This window comes from Haplochromis burtoni, unplaced genomic scaffold, assembly GCF_018398535.1.
Source record: "Haplochromis burtoni strain Fernald_Lab_line unplaced genomic scaffold, NCSU_Asbu1 Contig_152, whole genome shotgun sequence".
NCBI classification, from domain to species: Eukaryota; Metazoa; Chordata; class Actinopteri; order Cichliformes; family Cichlidae; genus Haplochromis; species Haplochromis burtoni.
Window position 1 is genome coordinate 567524 of NW_024582513.1, and position 11220 is coordinate 578743.

At 41.2% G+C, this 11220-nt stretch overlaps 1 protein-coding gene across 3 annotated transcripts in view; it reads left to right on the plus strand.

Moving 5' to 3' along the window:
* Nucleotides 1–1288: 1288 nt before the first annotated feature.
* The window catches only part of si:dkey-175m17.7, a 31121-nt gene continuing 21189 nt past the window's right edge, over nucleotides 1289–11220 (plus strand). Inside the window, exons 1-2 of one of the 3 annotated variants that reach the window (XM_014336677.2) lie at nucleotides 1290–1489; nucleotides 1582–1733. The gene's annotated coding sequence lies outside the window, so the exon portion shown is untranslated. Of the gene's footprint in view, nucleotides 1734–11220 lie in introns of all 3 variants that reach the window. The other 2 variants (XM_014336678.2, XM_014336676.2) reach the window with 2 other exon arrangements.

Genomic DNA, 11220 nt, shown 5'->3' on the forward strand with positions numbered 1-11220 from the left:
GGATTTATTGTTTGTTTCTCTATATCATTCTAGTGATTCAGGATGATGGAGGTCAAAAATGGCAAGTTAAAGTGAAACCGCTGCAGCCAGCTCATCGCTAAGAGCGGATACAGGCATAGATTCAGGAATCGAGCGGCCATCAGCCACCTCCTGTAAATGGATGATATCAAGCTGTATGCCAGGATTGAGCGAGACATCAAGTCACTGATCCACCTCACCAGGATATACAGCGAGGACATCAGGATGTCATTCGGTCTGGATGAGTGTGGCCAAATGGTTGCAAAGAGAGCTCCCAGTGGTAACAGGAGCATTAGGAGCTGTAACCCTGAAACTGGAGAGTTGGCTCCAGCAGATTCCAGGCACATCAGAGGTCTCAGTCTCTGTAAACTTTTTTTTTGTCATATATATATTTCTATTCTATTTCCTTTATTGTGCTTACTGTAGTTCTTTATAATTGTCTTTATTGTTTTTTAATTATTATTAGTTCAATTTATACGTTTTATAAACAAACTTTGACATTTGAAACAGAAGGGTGCAGTCCTGGGAATCGCAAATAGGCTATACAGTACTGCACAACCCTCAAACCTGAGCTTGGGATATATACTGTACAGAGCCTGTGCTGCCAGTTTCAGGACAAAATCTGCTAAAGAACAAATTCTGAATAAAATATGCAACATTCAGGAGCTAGAAAACATTTTTAGTCTTCATCTTAAACCTGTAATCAGCTCTGCCAAAAGAAACAGATGTAGCTTTTACGTATTTATTTCATTTCATTTTGATTTTATTTTATTTTTAATCACTTAATTAATGAATTATTGTGGGAAATGTTTTGATTGGAGAGAGTTCCACGTAGAAGTGGGCAAATCAATCAAAAAAGCCACAGTGTCCATATCAGTGCTGGTACTGGTATCAGACCGATACTATAGATAGCATTGATACTTTGTTTCTATCCTCTTAAGTTCAGTATGTAGCCCACTGAAATGTGTTACATTTTTTTAATGAAAAAATATACCTCAAAAATGCAATATGGAAAATCTCTGTGGCTTTTTGTGTTGTCTGTCCTTCTGTTTAATTTATAGCTTATAAGTTAAATGACAGAAGTGGACCCAAAGTGCCGTAAAGACAGGGACAATTACGTTCCAGGTCTCCAAAAGTATCGGTAACGGTATTGGTATCGGCACTACTTGGTATCCGATCGATACCAAAATTCGCAGTACTGCACACCACCAGCTTTACATTATCCCCTCACTTTTTCACGTCCTCCTCCTCCAGCCCGCACGTGCTGCGTGCTCGCCCCTGAGTCCTTCCTCTCGTGCGTGTAGCCATTGGTTTGGGATGATGTCATCCGCAGTAGAGACAATAGAGCCCTCCTCCCCCGTCACTGTCTCCTCACACACGCTTCGCAGCTCAGAGTGACACACGCTCAGACGTGACGCCAGCTGAGTTAGCCAAGCACCCCTGATGACATTTCCTAATTTATCTGTTTACTGTGAGTCCGGCAGAGCTGTGCATCGTCTAGTCAAAGCAGTTTTTTTTTTTAAAGAAATTATTCTTATTTGTGATTTTCCTTTTTCTAATAAGCTTCACGTACAAACGAGCAGGCAGGGGAAGGTGTTACACAGCTGGATCATACCAACACATCGGGTCGTGCTATTCGGGCCACTGCAGACATGAGGAGCTCTCATTCCGCTGCGCATAAATGATGAAAACACTACGGGACTGCCACTCTTGATGTAAGTGATGTTATCTTTTATTTAAATTTATTATTAAGTAAGTCGTCGTAGTGCACGGTCCGGTCGGCCTGCAGCCTGTGATAGTCCCCCATCAGCATCTGCTTTCAAACGGTTTATCTCACAGCACAGATCTGCTCCTGAACGCCGTCATTGTGCAGTCATGTGAATGCAAGAGAGAGAAACAAGAAGAAGAAGGCAAAGCATGATCGTGCATTTCAGCGCTGGCTGCCGGATGCCATCAGTCATCTGTGTTTGCAGTGATAAGCGGCGTGTGCCATTTATTGTGATAAATAACTGCAGCCCCGTGGAGGGGCTAAGCAAAGAACGACACGTGAACTCTTAATTATGCACGTCCACGCTACATCAGAGGCAGGAAGTGAAGGTACAGGCCTGCTGGCCCGGGCCCGCATTAGCTTAATTTCTCGTCATAGTAAAGGTTAAAAGACCGTGCCACGGTGATGCGATTAAAATACGGAGAAATTAGACGGTGCGCCATCTACCGACTGCACAAACAGCAAGTAAAAGAGGGCAATTACTGGCCTTTAGTAAACATGAGTGCAGAGGAAGAATGCGACTGTTTATTTTCGCTTGTAGTGGTGCTGATGAGATGAGGAGAGCTTGTTGTTTTAAATAGCAGGATCCAGAGATTTTGATGCCATTTACAGAGAGATGAAGGTGCAGACACACATAAATATGCCAGCCTATGTAAGTGACTGATGACCTGTACCTCCACCATTTACACAGGAGGCTGGTGGATTACAGTTAGGCTGTGGTCAGAGTGAAGCATGCAGGTTGCTTAGCAGCTTCACTAACTTTACCAATGACACAAATCTGCAGGAGAATCACTGCAGTGGCATCGCATAGACACAAAACAGTTTCAGATGTAAACCTGCCCTAGGCTCCATTGTTCCTATTAATATCGCTCTTTAACCTGACACAGTCAGTTGTGGGTTTAGTGATCACCCCGCTGAGAATAATCGTTCAGCTCTGCTGTTCAGTGTTGACTCAGTGCTTCGGTCAACCTGTCCAGGTGAAAGCACGAGCAGTTCTGCTGATGGTCCAACGCTTCTGTCAGACAATGCTAAAAACCTCCATCTATTAAACCAAGGGAAGAGGCATCAAGGTGGCATTTAAAAAGTGGTTAAACTGATTAACAGCAGCTGATTAACTCTGAAATATTTTCAACCTATGTATAAAACACAGGAACATGAGCATCACTTGAGATTACTTTAAAAAAAATGATCACATCAGAGTGATGTAGTAGCTTGAAGGACATGAAGGTTAACACCCTCATCTTTCCTGTGATGAGTATGCATATTCTTTATGTGCTTGAGTTTAATGTCAGAAGGCACACACATCAGGAAACCATAGAAACAATGTTACAGCCACGTAGGTGTCCAAAATCACTCTCTATGTTCTACTTTCACACTATATATAATGATAATGTGTGTGTCTGCAGTATTTCAGTGTCCTTAGAAAGTTCCTCATGGAAAAGTACAGTAGGTACATTGCATCATACAGATCCAACAATAATCACTGGCCAAGATATAAAATGGCAATGATAACTTGGCATCTTAAATATAAATCTAGTGTTGACTGAAGAGTAAACACTTAGTACCGTAGTAGCATTTTTCTCCATGTGGATGTGCATAATCCTCTGTAAATGGACAAAGGCCTCAAACAGGTCTTCTGTTGTCACACCCAAAGTCAGAGTCAGCAGACTAGTCAGGATGACTGTTAAGTGATCACAGGGTTTGATGTTTACCTGAAATGAATCAGCAAACTCAGTAGCTTCTCCAGAGTGGAGCTGGCTCGTTCTTCTCTGTTTCATGGGAAATTGAATATGTTTGAGTTTAAAACTTTTCGTGCTCTCTGACGTGTTATAGGCCACAGGAGATTAACTGATCACATTTGCAACCCTGCTGTGAGGAGAAGTGAACGATTCAGAGTCGGATAACTTTATTTATCCTAATGGGGGCAAGTGAGAGAGCAGAGAGCGTTCTATAGTGTGAAAGAGAAAATTGCAAGGAAGAAAAATAAAAACTAAAATAATATAAAACAACATAACATATACATTGAAGTATTGGTAATGATGGTAATGAATGAAGGGTTGGTTTAGAGACTGCTGGACTGTATGACTGACTGAAACGGGAGCACTGAATTGGTGGCAAGCAGTTAAAAGTAGATGATTTAATTTGGATTACGAGCTGGTATTTAAAAAAAGGAAAACTAATGTGTGTTGTCATCTGCATGCTCAAATACAGGAAGTCACTGCTTTTCATACATGCATCCTAAATCATTTATAACAAGACGTCTTACAAATGCAAAACGAACACTAAAGTGGTTGCTATGCAAGTGAAGTTCTGAAACATTACTAGTTTATTTAAAGGCAAACATACACTAAATATGGCTAAGTGAGTAATAACGCACAGGATTACCTTGATTTCTTTTTAAAGAAACAGCCAATGACAGCCTGTCTGATTAATGTGAAATAATACACTGAAACATGTGATCCGGCTCCATATAGGGCTCCAGACCTCAAATGAATCCTCCCAACATGACCTCAGAATCGCTCCCACCGTTAGTAATGATTAAATCATTAAGCGTTCCTCCTTCTAAATGTTGACGCCGTCGGCCAGCCTTGGCGCTCAGAGAGATGCCGCGACAGCCCCGGGGTGTCCTGTATTATTGTTTTCATGCACACTCATACTTTCTTAGGGGAGGGGGTTTCTTTTCGAGGATATGAGGGAAAAATAGAAACCGAGTGTTGTTACCACGCTGCAACTAACAGATGCTGCTGTTGACTTTTTTTTTTTCTTTTTTCTGTTCTAGCTGAGCGACTCTCTGTCAAATAGCATAAGGTTTCGGTGTTACCCGCAAGAGACAAAATGATTTGGGACCCAGTGGAGCTTTTCTGCTCTGCTCCTCCAAAGGTTCTCGTGTGTGTGAGGTCTTTAAACTAGATTTAAAGCCTTCCTGCCCGCCAGTTAAACCTTCCCCCTTCACTGGTTTAGATCAGGCTTGTAACAAATGATCACACACAGTCACTCAGAGGGCTTCGCTACGCGTTGTTACATCTTGTTTGACAGTTAATCTTTAAGACTTTTTTTTTTACCTTTGTTTGTAAGAGTCGACATGTCAGAAAGTTACAGTGTGAGCTGAAATCCGGTGGATGGAAACGAGAACATTTCAAGAGTTTTAAAGGTAATTGAGGCGGCGTTCTTTTTACAGAGATTATATATTTAAAGAATATTTCTCTTATCTTTACCTGACAGAGGGCTCAAGTCCCAACCAACCACAAAACCTCTTCCTGAGCTCCTTTTGTCACTGTCTATTCTTAGATTTCTATTTTAGGATTGTCATTTCTTTGGCGTTCCGATAAAACTGCACAGAGCTTAAACGCCTTCCTCATTGTGCTGTTACACCCCACAGCATCATTGTTTTTTGCGAGGTTTAAGAATACAGCATATAAACAGCAACGAATTAAAATACACTGACAATTAATGGCCTTTAAAATGTCCATGTGAACAAGAGTCCAGAGGAAGACCGTTAGTGTTTATCTGTGCTTGTGGTGATGCTGATGAGACAACGGTGAGAGGCAAAACAGAGTGCTAGCTAGATTCGCTAACCTGACTTTACAACCAAAGCACATCTGCAGCATCATAACACAGAGGCAAACCAGTTTCAAACATAAACGTGCCCTGGGCTGCGTTTTTCCTGTTAATATGGCTCTTTAAATGTGACACGGTCAGTTGTGGGCTTATTGATCACCCCGCTGAGGCTAATCATTCAGCTGTGCTGTTCAGAGTTTGAACAGTTGACCCAGTGCTTTGATGAACCTGCCCAGGTAAAAGCACAAGCCGCTGATTAGCACTGGTTTTCTCCTCGGTTGGTAGTTTGTATTTGGCATTTTTGTTAAATTCAAAAGAGGAGAAGAAGAAGAAGAACTGCACAGATGTGCGAGGGTTATAACACCACACGTCCTATCACTTCTTTGTCTAGGTGTTAATTGTTAAATTATTTGCATGGCTTTTTGCTAATCTTTCTTGCGGTGCAGCACTTTGGTCAACGTCTGTTGTGTTTAAATGTGCTATGTTCATAAACTGAGTTGACTTAATGCTCACTGATTGGCCAGCTTGTGCTGTTGCTTCCATCACTTTCTGTCTGCTGACTGTGGCGATTAGGTGATGTAATTATTTTGACTTTGACTCCCTAGCCTGTAGTGGTGGAAGCTGTGTTGAGACCGATTGCTGTTAAAAATTAAAGCATGCAAAGAACTAACGCACACCGGCAGAGAGCATAAATGCCTTTTGAGCCAAACAGCAGGGCGTTTTATTTGAGATGTTGGGATATTTAAGAATGGCCGCCAACGATCCTCGTGTGTCATTATTGTAACATTATCATGCCTTTGTTGGCAAAATACTCTGATTTGGGCATCTGAGTCACAACGAAGTCATCACATACAAGTGAGTTACCAGACATTTCCTTTGTCTCAAGTGAATGCATCATTAGATGTGCGACTAAGGTCTGATTAGAGTGTGACTCACAATGACTTGCGCACATCTCTGTGCCGTTCTTACGCACACAATAACCAAACTTTTTTAAAAACTAGTTTCTTTATCTTGTCTAACTTCACTTAGTCTGAGGTGTCAGTAGTTGTCACTTGATGTCATTACAGAAAAGCCTTACGTTGATAACGCATTATTTATGCTGTTTTAAATGCGCTTCCAAAGCTTTGTTACAAATAATATACCGTATTTCCCGGACTACAAAGCGCACCTGAATATTAGCCGCACAAGCTAAAATCAGGGGGAAAATCCTGTTTTGTACATACATTAGCCGCACCTGACCAAAAGCCGCAGGTGTTTCAATGTTGACTTATCATATGTAAGAGAATATGCACAAAGCGAATTGTCAGGAAAGAGATGGCTGTTTGGAGACACACCCCAATATTTGGGGTGTGTCTTATTAATATAATTAATATTTTGAAAAACAAGTTATGGGTACATATTTGCACATGTAGTACATAACAGTAACCTATAGCACACCAGATAAATAGATTCGGACTACCTTTTAGGCTCAGGTGCAGTGACACAGCTTTAACAAGAAGAAAAGTCAGTCATTCACCACCATCTTTCTCTTCTTCCTGCGCACTAAAACCACCAAAGTCCTCTCCTCCAGTGTCGGATACAAACAGGCTCAGGATGGCTTCGTCATCCACTCTTCTTCTCTCCTTCGTTGTCACTTTCAAAACCAAAGAAATCCTCATTGTCAGTATCAGAGTTGAACACCCTCTGAAGGGCCGTGGCGGTGTCCTCCTCTCCATCATGCAGCAGTCCAGCCCTTCAAAATCCGTTGGTGATCGTGGATGTTTTCACACTTTTCCACGCTGTCAGAATCCACCGGTGGAGTTGGGCATAACTTGCTTTTCGCAAGTTTATCGCCGCTCATCATCCACGCCTCCCGCTGAACGCGTAGCGCTACTTTGAAGTTTGTTTTTCGCGCTACTTCGTACGGCACTACGTTGCCTGGCGGACGGACATGTGACTAACATACCACTCTTGAACCCCGATCCTTCCGCCAGGCAACGTAGTGCCGTACAACAGCGGAACACACAAAACAAATCGTCTTACGATATGACAAAAATCATGGACAATCCATAGAAAAGCCGCACCTGACTAAAAGCCGCAGGGTTCAAAGCTTGTGCAAAAAGTAGCGGCTTATAGCCCGACAATTACGGTACTACTGCAATCCAATCCCTTTTTTTCTGACACACATTAATGTAAAACAGTGTTGTAGATGTTAATTTTCTTGCACAAAAGGACAAGAACGTGACGGTAAAGTTTACTACGAAAAAACTGAGTCGACAAGGAGCGATGGTGAGCTGTTCCTGATGTTTCTATACAAGAAAAGGAAGAAAATGAGATTCTGGGTTCTCACAATAAGGCAACAGAAGGGAGAATTTCATGGTTTGATTCAGGAGTTGAAGCTGTATCACGCCGGCTTTCATACATATTTCAGGATTTCAGTGGGGCAGTTTGAGCTCACATCTGAGGTGGTAGAGAAATAATTTCAGAGATAGTCAGATTGTATATTCAGTAACGGTGCACGTTTTGTTGCCAATTGCAGGATTCTGATTGGTCAATATTGTTTATTTGCATGTGAAAAATTTGAAAATCGAGTTTGCTCCAAAGAAATAATTGCCAGAAATTTGTCCTACGAAACACAGTCGCTGTGAACGGTCACATTCACATTAAGCATAGGTGAGTCCGAAAAAGCCAAAGCTTAATTTACTAATACATAGAGTAGTGTAATTAATTACTATGTAATATGTAATACACAATCATACCTCAGTCGGTCAATAACACCTGACACTGACACATTAACCTACTTGTTTCTGTGTCAAAATGTTATTCACATCTGATTCTGACCCACTTTGGCAACCAGCTATCTGTGCTGGGTGCTTTATTAGTCATTATCATTCATATCATACTTAAGATGGGCAGGCGGAGCCTCGCTCCCTGCTCCCTTTTCCTATCTGCAACCCACTGCTGTCACAATTAACATTTCTACCCTGGGGCGTGTTGAAGGGGGGACTACATACTGCCGTGACTCCACTGTCAAGGCACCCAATGATGATGGGCAGAGTATGTGTTTTGCTTACATGTAGAACAAATTTTGTGCGTTTGGTACTTGGCTGCTTCTGGACTGGATGTTTCCCATAATGCTTTGGTGGTCTGCCAAGTGTATTATCAGTGTTTAGCAGTACAACAGAGGAGGAGTTTTCTGCTGCTTGGCTTGTTGAAGCTTAACGCCAAGTCACGCTCGAGTGTGTAAGTCCTGACAGGTCCTGATGATTGGTGCATTATTCTCTGCCATCAACATCCATGCAAGTCAAGGAAACTTGCTCTGTTTACTCTTTAATGAAGACATAGAGGTACATAGAGTAATTGGTCTAATTCACCAAGCCACTAAAATCACTAAGTCATATATGTAGAAAAAAAATTAGCTTTTATTTTAAGCTAGAATTTTAAAGGATTAGTCTGCACTTTTTTGCAAAGAGGGGCAGATTTTGCAGGCTGACTGAGCAGGTTGCAACTCCACCAGCTACCATTAGAGTTCAGAGACTCACCAGACACTATGATGCTATCACAATACTTCACTCACAATAAGATAATATTGCGATTTTGCAATGTGTTTAGCATTGCAGTAGTGTATATTTTGATTTATCACTTTTTTTTCAGCTACAAATCACAATCTTCAAAGTTAAGTTTTGACAATATGTATTTTATCCAAAGTTATATCCCATCAGTTACTTATGGGGGGGGAGGGGGGGTAGATTGATGAGACTGACAAGCACACTCCCATTAATCAGTTTGCTATCAGTCTCAAATTGAATAGGGTAAATTTTGGAGTTATATACAATCTGTTTATTATAATATAACAATTAAAAGTGATCAATTTTTGATGTGTTGCTGTCAACAAAGACAGAAATTCACATTTAACTATTACATTTGACCTCAACAACCTTACTGTTCTACAGCAGTGTAACCAGAATACAACCAGCTGGCAGTCAGTTAGGTTGAGTCAACTCGAGTTGTGCTCACTGACAAAGACTCATTGGTTAGCCAATGTTATCTCAGGATGCTGGTGCATGAGATGAGCCCTCTTGTTAAAATACTTGGTTTCAATGTATTGCTACAATATCAAAATATCGTGATACTCTGCTGTATCGATTTTTTCCCTCTCTCCCGCAAAAGACTGCCAGCTGGTTAGCGGCTACTGAATGTTCATGCACTTACCTTTAAAGCTTAATATGTAATACATTAATTTGTTCAAGCTGTGCAAAAGTGAGGGAGAACCTTTTAAGGGGAACTGCATGTAGGGCTATTTCCAAAACAGAAACAGTCACCACTGAAGTATTGTTACTCTAAATTTGAGGACAACAAGTCTCAAGGAAGAAATAGTCCTGCAGCGAACCTTCCATTAAACTGAGAGTGGTATTGATCTCCTTGTGTTACTTCCAGCAAGAAAGGAAATAATACATTTTTTAAAGTGCAGACATATAGTTCTGCTCTTGCATTGCTTCATGATTTTAAATGGGAGTCATCCAGCGTCATAACATTACATGATGACATAATTTTCACCAAATGGTAATACATAGGCATAAAGAGCTTACTTTATTCATTTTATTATTATATGTTATTAGTGAGCATCCATCAATAATTTGAATCAACACATTTCCTTTACATTTGACACTTTACACTACAGAAATCTGTTAACTAACTTTCACACCAGCTTGTGTCCAGTGCCCATAACTCTTTCTTTCCATCTGTCCGTTTGCTTATGTGTGCGGAAGAGCAAAGAGAGCAGCAGACCGCCTCTTGTCATTTTGTGCCCACTGTCAGCTCAACACAAGCAAAAATGTGGAAATGTGGATCGTCCTCTGACAGAAACAGCCTGTTCATCAGCCTCTGGAAACAAGTGACTCAAGATGACAAATTTTCCTGCCATCCTCATGCTCAAGAACCCTTACTGTTATATATAAAAAAATAAGCATGACAAAAAAAAACACATGCAGTGGAAGAGATTCTTTAAATCAACCCATTTAGAGTTATTGAGCTTCCTCAAAGTGGTGTTTGCTCTGCTGCTGTCTGCTCTGTGTTTGCTGTAAGGTGCATTGTGATGAAGTAGCTACTTAAAACGGGGGTGGGGGGAGAGAGAGCAGAAATATCGCTATCAATCTTGCAAAACCAGACAACCATCTGCTCCCAAAAAACACCAGCTCCCTCCCCTCAACAGCTTGTCCCCAAAAACACTCACTGCAACGCCTCTGCAGCTAGAAATGGACCACACTGGCTAAATCAGCACTGCGACTGATCACTGTGGGGTTATGCAGCGATGGCCCTCCCACTGTAAGCTTTACACTGTCCTCCTGTCATGCATATGAGGGCCTTATTGTGTAATGCATATCAGGATGCACTTCTTTTGTTCTCGAAAAAAAATTGTTGGATTTCTTTAAAATTGCCTGGTTGACACAGGAAATCACTCTTAATGCTTCATTCAAGGAAATTATAATTTTATTGCAGATATTTCTTTGCTGTGGGAGAGTTCAGTCGTACGGAAAAACATTAGGAAGTCTACCTTTTCTTTCTGGTTCTCGCCTGTGACTGTAAAGCCGTTATCTCTGCTCTGCTGGTGGAATATGAGCCGAGGGAGGGCGTCATGATCTCCCCCGCAGGATCATGCAGCTCTTACTAACAGAAACTGAGTGGCACTCTTTTTTTTTTCCTCCCCCCTAAAATATTGCTTTTAAAGTGCAAAAGTTTGTATTTCAAATCATTTTACTTTTATGTGCTCTAATTCAGAAGCAGCTAATGTGATTTAAAAGCTTAGCAGAGTATAGTATAGATATTTTTCCTGAAGTATTCACACATGAGCGTGTGTGTGTGTGTGTGTGTGTGTGTGTGTGTGTGTGTGTGTGTGT